This window comes from Phocoena phocoena, chromosome 3 (assembly GCF_963924675.1).
Source record: "Phocoena phocoena chromosome 3, mPhoPho1.1, whole genome shotgun sequence".
Lineage (NCBI taxonomy): Eukaryota > Metazoa > Chordata > Mammalia > Artiodactyla > Phocoenidae > Phocoena > Phocoena phocoena.
Genome location: NC_089221.1, coordinates 108,303,195 through 108,317,605, shown reverse-complemented (window position 1 = coordinate 108,317,605; position 14,411 = coordinate 108,303,195). Strand labels below are relative to the sequence as shown.

The following is a 14,411-nucleotide window of genomic DNA, read 5'->3' as shown; positions in this document are numbered from 1 at the left end:
CCAGGACATGGAAACAAACTAAACGTCCATCTACAGATGAATGGATAAAGAAGATGTGGTACATATATACAATGGAATACTACTCAGCCATTAAAAGAATGAAATAATGCCATTTGCAGCAACATGGATGGATCTGGAGATTATCATACTAAGTGAAGTAAGTCAGACAGAGAAAGACAAATATCATATGATATCAATTATATGTGGAATCTAAAAAAAATGATACAAGTGAACTTATTTACAAAACAGAAACAGAATCACAGACTAGAGAAGGAACTTATGGTTACTGGGGGGAAGGCGGGGGGAGGGATAGATTGAGAGTTTGGGATTGAAATGTACACAATGTTATATTTAAAATAGATAACCAACAAGGACCTACTGTATAGCACAGGCAACTCTGTTCAATATTCTGTAATAACCTAAATAGGAAAAGAATTTGAAAAAGAATAGATACATGTGTATGGATAGGTATAACTAAATCACTTTGCTGTACACCTGAAACTAACACAACATTGTTAATCAACTATACTCCAATACAAAATAAAAATTAAGAAAAAGTTTAGTGGGGTTGAATAGGGGAAATACAAAAACATGCTAAATGTGTTTCTTGTATACAGTGAGTGTTTATGCAGTCATTTTCTATGTGGTTTTGGCTTCACCCATGGTTTGGGGTCTTTTGATGTTTGTATCTGGGCTTCTTTTATTCTTAAGTTTTCATTAACAATCCAGCAATGTCAGCTATCAAGAGATTTACAATGCAGTTCATGCTCCTCTCTAGTGTTACCACAACATCTCTGAACCTTCCAAAAGAAGTTCAGTTCTGCTAAGCATTTCTTCTCCACTAAAATGAAGGGTATTGGGCTAGACCAGAAGTTGGCAAACTCTGGCCCACAGGCCAAATCCACCCCACTACCTTTTTTTGGTGACCTCCAATTGAGAATGACTTCTATATATTAAAACGGTTTTCATTTAAAAACTGTTATTTTAAATATTATGTAAATACCTACATAATATCCTCAATTTTGCCTCTTGGCTTGCAAAGCCTAAAACAGTGAGTATTTGGCTCTTTCAGAAAAAGTTCAACTCCTGGGCTACAGCAATGATTTTCAAACTATTTTCAGAAGCAGAACTTTTAAAAAAGAGGAAAAAAAATCTTATTCTAAACCCATTTGCTTAAAACAAACAAATGTGTAATTAAATTGCATTAAGAATTTTAAAAATTTTTTAAATAATTGCTCTCTAAAAAATTCAAACAGGAACAATGGGGCTGCTTTGATGAAGATGATAGACTAAAAGAAGGAACAACAATTTTGACATTGAGGACTGCAGATGACAATTACAGTCTTAGAGGAGATTCAACCTACAATTTATTCCTGTGTAGTTTTTTGTTTTTGGATGATTTCAAAAATAAAATCCTGTTTCAAGAAGATAAGTGGTTATAAATAGTAGCAATTTTTTAACAGCTCACCTTGCAATCTAAGGACACTCTGAAATTAAACTAATCCAAATTTTAAAAAGAGGTAGAAAATTTTGATTCTAGTTACAACATCAAAAAACAAAAAGCTCTCATAATCAAAATATAGCAATCAGACAAGAATCACTAACAATTTGGAAAAGGAGATTAAATTGTCTGTGTATTTTAACACTTTCGGTGCTTTCTTGTCATGGCACCGCTGACGACTGTGCTGAGGAGCTGGCACAGAGCAGATGAGTTTGCTGCTGCAGTTTGATGTGAGTGGACATAAGCAAGCTTGAATTTTAAAGAGTGTGGTGAAGGACAGCGGCCTTTTTTTTTTTTTTTTTGCGGTACGCGGACCTCTCACTGTTGTGGCCTCTCCCATTGTGGAGCACAGGCTCCGGACGCGCAGGCTCAGCGGCCATGGCTCACGGGCCCAGCCGCTCCGCGGCATGTGGGATCTACCCAGACCGGGTCACGAACCCGTGTCCCCTGCATCGTCAGGCGGACTCTCAACCACTGCGCCACCAGGGAAGCCCCAGCAGCCTTCTTGTTCCAAGGTTCCTCAACACAATGTTCAAATATGTGCACAAATATGACAGTTGAAGTTTTTTCTGAAGTTCAAGCAGAAACAAGGTGTTTTGAAATCACAAGGAGGTTAAAGTTAATGTAAATTGAAGTTACATTTTAAGATATTAGAAAGATATCATAAAATATTATAAGATTAGAAAATAAACTGAAAATTGGGTTGAGTAGAAATTACTCTTGAAAATCTCTTACTTGCCCAGAAAGTAGATTATACTGGTCTTGGATATGTATCCACGTGTGGTATATTTTATGCCATTTAAGTTTGAGGACTGCTGAACTAGACTAAGAAAAAGAATACATTCAGAAGTGTGGACATTGTGCCTTTAAGAAAACCGATCAAACACTTGCAGTGATTAAAGGGTGGGTGGAGAATGCTAAGATGCCCCTTGCTTTCAGTGTTTAACTGCTATTGACATACCTTAAGAGTTTTGCATGCTGTTGTGTGGATCAAATGAGTTAAACAAGATGAACACTCCAAGAATATGGTCTGGAACACAGAAGGTACTTAATAAAGATTTTATATATTTTATTATGATTCTTTATACATTTTAAAAATACATATGCATATATATATTTAAGCAAAAGATAAAATATTTCTTCATACATTTGCGTGTGTGTATATGTATGTGTGTGTATACAAGAAGCTGCAACAACAATTTGGAATAAAAAATAAAGCTGTCTATATTCTAACACTTTCTGTGTTAAAACATACACAGACACACACGAATCTATAAAGAAAATTTTGATCACTTGCTCTCGTCTGTCTGAGGTGGCATTTAATCTTTTTTCCACTGATCATCTAGCCCCCTATTCATTTATTCGACAATAATTTACTAAGTACCTTCCATGTGGCACTGTTCTAAGGGCTGGGGTTTCATCATTAAATAAAGCAGATCATGTTCCCTTGCCCTTGTCCTGGGGAGCTCACACAGTAGTTGGAGGTGGCAAACAGTAAAATGAAATGCAACATCAAATTGTATAGTATGTAAGATGGTGAGAAAATCTATGAAAACAAAGCAGGCACTTTTGGATCTTAGATGTAGGTAGAGTGACTTAGGTTGAAATGATCCTGATCCTGTTTTGGTTTTCTTTGGGGAGCTGAACTGATTTGCTGAAAATTTTGATAAATCCTTAGTAGAGTCTCTTTCACTTACTCTTTCTTACGCTTTCTTATGCATGTGTTAAGTATATGTTACTACTATTGACATTTTTGACAATGTCCAAATTCAAGAACACCATGACAAGAAGATTTATGAAGAGCAAGGAGCAAGTTGAAAATAATGTCTCATTCCAGTATCTGTGTGTATGTATGACTGAGACCACTCACTAGTTAAGTGATTTACTCCCTTATACAAACAATGAAGGGCTAATATAATTTGAATTTGTACAGAGTAAAGTTACAAAATATTCCCTGTTGTGGACCATCAGGTATTTGGAAAATGGCTGAACTCTTAAATGATATTTATTCTTATAAAATTAGTCATTTGCAGAACAATCTTTTTTTTTTTTTTTTTTCTGTACGTGGGCCTGTCACTGTTGTGGCCTCTCCCGTTGTGGAGCACAGGCTCCGGACGCGCAGGCTCAGCGGCCATGGCTCACGGGCCCAGCCGCTCCGCGGCATGTGGGATCTTCCCGGACCGGGGCACGAACCCGCGTCCCCTGCATCGGCAGGCGGACTCCCAACCACTGCGCCACCAGGGAAGCCCCAGAACAATCTTTTTAAGAAAATAATTTGTGTTTATCTTCTGATTCTCCCTCTTTCTCCTGTTTCAAGCTGGTAGCCAGGCCATTTGTATTTCCTTGCTCCTGGAGTTCTTACAGAGCTGGAAGTAAAATCATCTTGAGGACAGTAGCCATTCCTATCTTTTGTAAAAGTATTAGCTCATTTTGGCTGTCCCAGCAGATGAGGAGAGAAGGCAGAAAAGACTAAGGCCTTTGAGGCCAAATAATGAGAGATGTGACATTTCTAGAAACTGTGAAGGGGACCAAGATTTGTGGGTCCCCGTGGGACCCCCTAGGTAGCAGCCTCCAGGGAGCCTGGACCCTAGACACAGTGGTTTCAGCCTCTACAAGGACCTAGGGCACCCAGTGGAGGAGAAGCAGAGAGCCACTAGACCTGAAGGAACCATCCTTAGAGGAGTGATGGATGTATCACCAGATACCGCTGCAGATCCATAATTTCAGGGGCATCCCGCATACTTGATGTTGCACACAACCCTAGGATTTTAGACAACTGTGGGTGGGGTGCATACCCCAGCAATGTCTTAGATTTAATTTCTTTCTATTCACTCCAAATGAAGGCCTGGAGATGGACTTGAGATGACTTAGAAAAATAACGTGACATGGCGTGCATATTGAGTATATATATTAAGATTCATATTGTACATAGTCTACCCATCCCTAGGCAATAATGACCTTTAAAAATATTAAAAAATAAGTTTCTTTCCGCAATGACACTTCTGTTTTACAAAGAATATTAAGGAAGTACTTGCTGTCGCTTCAAGTTCTTGTAACTTCTGAACTTATTTTGTTAAACATGGTTCTTAGCAATCACATTTATTCAACTAAAGAATGTGAATAAAACTGACATCCACCCAACAGAAATTTTCCTTTCTTTGATTTTATACCCTCAGGAAATAGCAAGTAAAAGTTAGGATGCATAGGACATTAGAGTAGTTTTTAAAGATTATCACCAAATACCGAAGGACTAAATCAGACTAGTGTCTAATTTCATTCACTTATGTACATTTAGTCTTTAAAAAATTGATACTTAGGTTTGATGCCATCCCATTTAGGTCTAGGTATGTGAATTTTGTACATTATTCCTCTAGTAGCAGTGCAGTTGGGTACATAATTTATCTTTAAAAGATCCGATGACTTACACATTGTGTGAACTTGGGCAAGTTGTATCAGTCTTTCTTTCTGTTACCTGAAGAAATAAAGATAAAATCTACCTCACAGTATTTTTGTAAAGTTTTATGTGGTGTTTTTGTATATGTTTAGTATTCACAAGGTCTAATGTCAGTGTGCATTAATGGACATTTAATGGACTATTTTTTTTTTTTTTTGCCTGTTCAATGTCCTTCTTTTAAGGGATCATCTAACCTCTCTTCTGCAGTAACCTTGTTCAGTCTTTACGGTTTGGGTAGGGCTACTATTGTCTGTAGCTGCCTTAAAATCCTTGACCACAATTCCTCTTTAGGCATGTCATCCAAACAAGGCTAATCATAGCCCTCCCTGGGATTACTGCCAGAGGTGGCAGGAAAAGTGCTGTCACTCTCCATGATTTTTGGCTTCAAGGACCTCATGAGACTACAGCTGCTGGTGACTGTCGTTCTAGTCATGTGGAAGTGGTCTGAGAATGAAGCCACAAGGATGGCAACAGATAGACCTTGTTCTTATTGACGTATCTGAATCCAGCAACACTTGGAAGCCCACTCCCAGATTTTTCAGCTATGTGAGGCATTTTATGCCACATCTCATAAGCAAGTTGATGATAAATTTCTGTCACTCATGACTAATAAAATTTTCACTAAAATATCGTTAAGTATGCTTTGAAGTCAGACTACTTGTAATCAAACTCCATCTCTTTCACTTGCCAGCTTTGTGACCCTGGACAAATTACTTAAATCCTTTGTGCCTCAGCTTCCTCCTGTGTAATTAAGGCATAATAGTAACACCAACCTCCTTAAGTGGGAGTATTAATTGAGACTGTATTTCTGTTCAATGAATGCCAGTTTTATTCACTCCCTTTAGTTGAATAAATGTGATCACTAATAACCATGTTTAATGAAAAAAGTTCAGAAGTTATAAAAACTTGAAACAACAAGTACTTCATTAACATTCTTTGTAAAACAGAAGTATCATTGGGGAAAGAAACATTTAAAAAATATTTTTAAAGGTCATTATTGCCTAAGGAAGGGTGGGCTATGTAAGGTATGAATCTTAATTTATATACTAAATACACATGCCGTGTCATGTTATTTTTTAAAGTTACCTTAAGTTCATCCCCAGGCCTCCATCTGGAGTGAATAGTAAGAAATTAAATCTGTATAGTACATTGTCTGGTCCATGACAAGTAATCAATGAATGCAAGGTATTACTATCACATTAAATAGTGTGCATAATGAAAAAAAAATTACCTGGTTAAGAGGAAATGCATTTAAAAAACCAAGTGATAGTAAAAAGTTGAAAAACAATACTGAAGCAAAGCAAAGGTAGAGAAAGTAGAGCACAATGAAATTAAATGGAACTCAAAGATGAATAAATTCCTAGTAAAAAATAGGAACATAAAAAAAAGTGAAGACATAAATTCTTGTGTTCAATGACACCAGCAGCACAAAAATCCATGAACCAAAAGTTGCCAACCAGTGGCCCAGACATCCTATTTATTTTAATTTTTAAATGGAATCTTTGATTCTGGCACTAAAACAAAAACTCTATGGATAGCATCAACAGTAGATATTCTAAACTGGCAGAATTTTTGTTAGCTATTTCAGTACCTTAGTTGTAAATTTTCCTTAACTTTTTGTTCTAAGAGTGGTGTTAACAGAATTATATAAAACTTGAATTTTAAGTTTCCAGTGTCCTGAGAATTTTAGACAAATATAGCAGACATCTGTACAGACATGCTGTAACAGATATTTACTGGAACGCAGTTCCAGACAGAGGCTTTTAATTAGAGGATGTGGCACGTAAAATGATAACATATTAAGAAATATTCTATATCAAAAGAGGAAAATTGGGAGAGACTTTCAAGAAGGCGGAGGAGTAAAACGTGGAGACCACCTTCCTCCCCACAAATACATCAAAAATACATCTACATGGGGAACAACTACTGAATGCTGGCAGGAGACCTTAGACTTCCCAAAAGGCAAGAAACTCCCCACATACTGGGGTAGGGCCAAAGAAAAAAAAAGAAAAAACAGAGACAAAAGAATAGGGATGGGACCTGCACCTCTGGGAGGGAGCTGTGAAGGAGGAAAAGTTTCCACACACTAGGAAGTCCCTTCACTGGCGGAGATGGCGGGTGCATGGGGGGGAAGCTTCAGAGCCACAGAGGAGAGCAAAGCAAAAGGGGTGCAGCGGGCAAAGTGGAGAGATTCCCGCACAGAGGATCGGTACTGACCAGCACTCACCAGCCTGAGAGGCTTGTCTGCTCACCCGCTGGGGCGGGTGGGAGCTGGGAGCTGAGGCTCGGGCTTCGGAGGGCAGATCCCAGGGAGAGGACTGGGGTTGGCAGCGTGAACACAGCCTGAAGGGGGCTAGTGTGCCACAGCTAACCAGGAGGGAGTCCAGGGAAAAGTGTGGAACTGCCTAAGAGGCAAGAGACCATTGTTTCAGGGTGCACAAGGAGAGGGGATTCAGAGCACCGGCTAAACATGCTCCAGAGATGGATGTGAGCCGCTGGTATCAGTGGGGACACCAGAGATGGGCATGAAATGATAACGCTGCTGCTGCATCCACCAAGAAGCCTGTGTGCGAGCACAGGTCACCATCCACACCTCCCCTCCCAGGAGCCTGTGCAGCCCGCCACTGGCAGGGTCCCGTGATCCAGGGACAACTTCCCCAGGAGAACACATGGCATGCCTCAGGCTGTTGCAATGTCACACTGGCCTCTGCCACCGAAGGCTCACACTACATTCCATACCCCTCCCTCCCTCAGGCCTGAGTGAGCCAGAGACCCCTAACCAGTGGCTCCTTTAACCCCATCCTGCCTGAGCCAAGAACAGACATGCTCAGGTGACCTACATTCAGAGGCGGGGCAAAATCCAAAGCTGAACCCCAGGAGCTGTGCAAACAAAGAAGAGAAAGGGAAATTTTTCCCAGCAGCCTCAGGAGCAGTAGATTAAACTTCCACAATCAACTTGATGTATGCTACATTTCTGGAATACCTGATGAGACAACGAATCATCCCAAAATTGAGGCAGTGTACTTTGGGAGCAACTGTAGACTTGGGGTTTGCTTTCTGCATCTCATTTGTTTCTGGTTTTATGTTTCTCTTAGTTTAGTATTTAGAGTTTCTTATAATTGGTAGATTTGTTTATTGATTTGGTTACTCTCTTTTTTTATATATATAGATATATATATTTTTTTCCTTTTTCTCTTTTTGTGAGTGTGTATGTCTATGCTCCTTTGTGTGATTTTGTCTGTATAGTTTTTCTTTTACCATTTGTCTCAGGGTTCTGTCTTTCCGTTTTTTGTTTTGTTTTGTTTTGTTTTTATAATATAGTTGTTAGCTTGTTATCATTGGTGGATTTGTTTTTTGATTTGGTTGCTCTCTTTCTTGCTTTCTTTTTGTTTTTATTAATTTTTAATAATTAAAAAAATTTTATTTTAATAACTTTCCTTCCTTCCTTTGTTTCTCTCTCTCTCTCTCCCTTTGTTTCTTTCTTTCTCCCTTTTCTTCTGAGCTATATGGCTCACAGGGTTTTGGTGCTATGGCTGGGTGTCAGGCCTATGGCTGGGTGTCAGGCCTATACCTCAGAGGTGGGAGAGCTGAGTTCAGGACACCGGTCCACCAGAGACCTCCCAGCTCCACATAATATCAAATGACGAAAGCTCTCCCAGAGATCTCCAAAGTTCTCTAACAGATCTCCATCTCAGTGCTAAGACCCAGCTCCACTCAATGAATAGCAAGCTGTGGTACCCTATGCCAAACATCTAGCAAGACAGGAACACAATCCCATCCATTAGCAGAGAGGCTGCCTAAAATCATAATAAGTCCAAAGACACCCCAAAACACACCACCGGATGAAGTCCTGCCAGAAGAAAGACAAGATCCAGCCTCATCCACCAGAACACAGGCATCAGTCTCCTCCCCCAGGAAGCCTACACAAACCACTGAACCAAACTTAGCCACTGGCAGCAGACACCAAAAACAACGGGAACTACAAACGTGCAGCCTGCGAAAAAGAGACCCCAAACACAGTAAGTTAAGCAAACTGAGAAGACAGAGAAACACACAGCAGATGAAGGAGCAGGGTAGAAACCCACCAGACCAAACAAAATGAAGAGGAAATAGGCAGTCTACCTGAAAAAGAATTCAGAGTAATGATAGTAAAGATGATCCAAAATCTTGGAAGGAGAATGGAGAAAATAAAAGAAACGTTTAACAAAGACCTAGAAGAACTAAAGAGCAAATACACAATGATGAACAACACAATAAATGAAATTAAAAATACTCTAGAAGGAATCAATAGCAGAATAACTGAGGCAGAAGAACGGATAAGTGACCTGGAAGATAAAACGGTGGAAATAACTACCACAGAGCAGAATAAAGAAAAAAGAATGAAAAGAATTGAGCACAGTCTCAGAGACCTCAGGGACAACATTAAACTCACTAACATTTGAATTATAGGGGTCCCAGAAGAAGAAGAGAGAATGAACGGGACTGAGAAATTATTTGAAGAGATTACAGTTGAAAACTTCCCTAATATGGGAAAGGAAATAGTCAAGTCTAGGAAGCACAGAGAATCCCATACAGGATAAATCCAAGGAGAAACATGCCGAGACACATATTAATCAAACTATCAAAAATTACACACAAAGAAAAAATATTAAAAGCAGCAAAGGAAAAACAACAAATAACACACAAGGGAATCCCCATAAGGTTAACAGCTGCTCTTTCAGCAGAAACTCTGAAAGCCAGAAGGGAGTGGCAGGATATGTTTAAAGTGATGAAAGGGGAAAAAACTGCAACCAAGATTACTCTACCAAGCAAGGATCTCATTTAGGTTCCATGGAAAAATTAAAACCTTCAGAGAGAGGGAAAAGCTAAGAGAATTCAGCACCACCAAACCAGCTTTAAAACAAATGCTAAAGGAACTTCTCTAGGCAGGAAACACAAGAGAAGGAAAAGACCTACAATAACAAACCCAAAACAATTAAGAAAATGGTAAAAGGAACATATATATCTATAACTACCTTAAATGTAAATGGATTAAATGCTCCAACCAAAAGACATAGACTGGCTGAATGGATACAAAAACAAGACCCATATATATGCTGTCTACAAGAGACCCACTTCAGACCTAGGGATACATACAGACTGAAAGTGTGGGGATGATAAAAGATATTCCATGCAAGTGGAAATCAAAAGAAAGCTGAAGTAGCAATTCTCATACCAGACAAAATACACGTTAAAATAAAGACTATTACAAGAGACAAATAAGGACCCTACATAATGGTCAGGGGATCAATCCAAGAAGCATATATAACGATTATAAATATTTATGCACCCAACATAGGAGCACATCAATACATAAGGCAAATGCTAACAGCCATGAAAGGGGAAATTGACAGTTACACAATCATAGTAGGAGACTTTAACACCCCACTATCACCAATGGACAGATCATCCAAAATGAAAATAAATAAGGAAACACAAGCTTTAAATGACACATTAAACAAGATGGACTTAATTGGTATTTATAGGACATTCCATCCAAAAACAACAGAATACACTTTCTTCTCAACTGCTCATGGAACATTCTCCAGGATAGAGTATATCTTGGGTCACAAATCAAGCCTTGGTAAATTTAAGAGAACTGAAATCATATCAAGTATCTTTTATGACCACAATGCTATGAGACTAGTAGCAATTATAGGAAAAAATCTGTGAAAAATACAAACACATGGAAGCTAAACAATACACTACTTAATAACCAAGAGATCAATGAGGAAATCAAAAAATACCTAGAAACAAATGACAATGAAAACATGACAACCCAACACTTATGGGATGCAGCAAAAGCAGTTCTAAGAGGGAAGTTTATAGCAATGCAATCCTACCTCAAGACACAAGAAATGTCTCAAATAAACAACCTAACCTTACACCTAAAGCAATTAGAGAAAGAAGAACAAAAATCCCAAAGTTAGCAGACGGAAAGAAATCATAAAGATCAGATCAGAAATAAATGAAAAAGAAATAAAGGAAACAATAGCAAAGATCAATAAAACTAAAAGCTTGTTCTTTGAGAAGATAAACAAAATGGAAAAAACATTAGCCAGACTCATCAAGAAAAAAAGGGAGAAGACTCAAATCAACAGAATTAGAAATGAAAAAGGAGAGGTAACAACTGACACTGCAGAATACATAAGATCATGAGAGATTACTACAAGCAGCAATATGCCAATAAAATGGACAACCATGAAGAAATGGACAAATTCTTAGAAAAGCACAACTTTCTGGGACTGAACCAGGAAGAAATAGAAAATATAAACAGACCAATCACAAGCACTGAAATTCAGACTGTGATTAAAAATTTCCAACAAACAAAAGCCCAGGACCAGATGGCTTCACAGGCAAATTCTATCAAACATTTAGAGAAGAGCTAACACCTATCTTTCTCAAACTCTTCCAAAATATAGCAGAGGAAGGAACACTCCCAAACTCATTCTATGAGGCCATCATAACCCGGACACCAAAAGCAGACAAAGATGTCACAAAGAAGGAAAACTACAGGCCAATATCACTGATGAACACAGATACAAAAATCCTCAACAAAATACTAGCAAACAGAATCCAATAGCACATTAAAAGGAGCATACACCATGATCAAATGGGGTTTATTCCAGGAATTCAAGGATTCTTCAATATACACAAATCAATCAATGTGATACACCCTATTAACAAACTGAAGGAGAAAAACCATACGATCTTCTCAATAGATGCAGAAAAAGCCTTCAACAAAATTCAACAACCATGTATGATGAAAACCCTGCAGAAAATAGGCATAGAGGGAACTTACCTCAATATAATAAAGGCCGTATATGACAAACCCACAGCTAACATCATTCTCAATGGTGAAAAACTGAAACCATTTCCTCTAAGATCAGGAACAAGAGAAGGTTGTCCATTCTCACCACTATTATTCAATATAGTTTTCGGAGTTTTAGCCACAGCAATCAGAGAATAAAAAGAAATTAAACGAATCCAAATAAGAAAAGAAGAAGTAAAGCTGTCATTGTTTGCAGATGACATGGTACTATACATAGAGAATCCTAAAGATGCTACCAGAAAACTACTAGACCTAATCAATGAATCTGGTAAAGTAGCAGGATACAAAATTAATGCACAGAAATCTCTTACATTCCTACACACTAATGATGAAAAATCTGAAAGAGAAATTAAGGAAACACTCCCATTTACCATTGCAACAAAAAGAATCAAATACCTAGGAATAAATCTACCTAAGTAGAAAAAAGACCTGTATGCAGAAAACTATAAGACACTGATGAAAGAAATTAAAGATGATACAAACAGATAGAGAGATATACCACGTTCTTGGATTGCAAGAATCAACATTGTGAAAATGACTATACTACCCAAAGCAATCTGCAGAATCAATGCAATCCCTATGAAAACTGGCATTTTAAACAGAACTAGAACAACAAATTTCACAATTTGTATGGAAACACAAAAGACCCTGAATAGCCAAACTAATCTTGAGAAAGAAAAATGATGCTGGGGGAATCAGGCTCCCTGACTTCAGAACATACTACAAAACTACAGTAGTCAAGAAAGTATGGTACTGGCACAAAAACAGAAGTATAGATCAATGGAACAGGATAGAAAGCCCAGGGATAAACCCATGCACATGTGGTCACCTTATTTCTGATAAAGGAGGCAAGAATATACAATGGAGAAAAGACAGCCTCTTCAATAAGGACAGCTACATGAAAAAGAAGGAAATTAGAACACTCCCTAACACCATACCCCAAAATAAACTCAAAATGTATTAAAGACCTAAATGTAAGACCAGACACTATCAAACTCTTAGAGGAAAACATAGGCAGAACACTCTGTGACATAAATTACAGCCATATCCTTTATGACCCACTTCCTAGAGAAATGGAAATAAAAATAAACAAATGGGACCTAATAAAACCTAAAAGCATTTGCACAGCAAAGGAAACCAGAAACAAGACGAAAAGACAATCCTCAGAATGGGAGAAAATATTTGCAAATGAAGCAACTGACCAAGGATTAATCTCCAAAATTTAGAAGCAGCTCATGCAGCTCAATAACAATAAAACAAACAACCCAATCCAAAAATGGGCAGAAGACCTAAATAGACATTTCTCCAAAGAAGATATACAGATTGCCAACAAACATGAAAGATTGCTCAACATCACTAATCATTAGAGAAATGCAACTCAAAACTACAATGAGGTATCACCTCCCACCCGTCAGAATGGCCATCATCAAAAAAATCTACAAACAATAAATGCTGGAGAGGGTGTGGAGAAAAAGGAACCCTCTTGCACTGTTGGTGGGAATGTAAATTGATACAGCTACTATGGAGAACAGTATGGAGGTTCCTTAAAAAACTACAAATAGAATTACCCTATGACCCAGCAACCCCACTACTTGGCATATACTCTGAGAAAACCATAATTTAACAAGAGTCATGTACCACAGTGTTCACTGTAGCTGTATTTACAATAGCCAGGACATGGAAGCAACCTGTCCATTGACAGATGAATGGATAAAGAAGATGTGGCACATATATACAATGGAATATTACTCAGCCATAAAAAGAAACGAAATTGAGTTATTTGTAGTATGGAGCATGGACCTAGAGACTGTCATACAGAGTGAAGTAAGTCAGAAAGAGAAAAATAAATACCGTATGCTAACACATGTATATGGAATCTAAAAAAAAAAAAGTTCTGAAGAACCTTGGGTCAGTACAAAAATAAAGATGCAGATGTAGAGAATGGACTTGAGGACACGGGGAGGGCTAAGGGTAAGTTGGGACGACATGAGAGAGTGGCATGGACTTATATATGCTACCGAATGTAAAATAGATAGCTAGTGGGAAGCAGCCACATAGCACAGGGAGAGCAGCTCAGTACTTTGTGACCACCTAGAGAGGTGTGATAGGGAAGGTGGGAGGGAGATGCAAGAGGGAGGGGATATGGGGATATATGTATATGTATAGCTGATTCACTTTGTTATAAAGCAGAAACTAACACACCATTGTAAAACAATTATATTCCAATAAAGATGTTAAAAAAAAGAGGAAAATTATATGGCAGCAAGTATTATATTAGAATGATAATTTGTGTTAACATTTCGTTGTTTCTTTTTAAGTATAGCTAGTCAATTCCTAGGCTTAAGTCAAAATTTAAGAATGCAAACTGGATGAAAAATAATATAGTGTAAAATAGTAGAGCAAATCATCAAGATTTCTGACTATAACATAGATTTTTAAAATTGCTGATAACATAAATGTATCAAGTATTCCATAAATATTGGACTTTTATATAAATCTTAAGATACTTTTTATTATTGTTTTCTCTAAAATAAATCCAGTCAGAATGCTCTGGAATGGAAGGATAGCAAAATATCTTAAAAGAC

General features: G+C 37.9%; 1 pseudogene; it reads left to right on the top strand.

The window, feature by feature from the left end:
• Positions 1-7,066: 7,066 nt before the first annotated feature.
• LOC136120239 (NADH-ubiquinone oxidoreductase chain 5-like) overlaps positions 7,067-14,411 on the top strand; it is a 67,140-nt pseudogene continuing 59,795 nt past the window's right edge.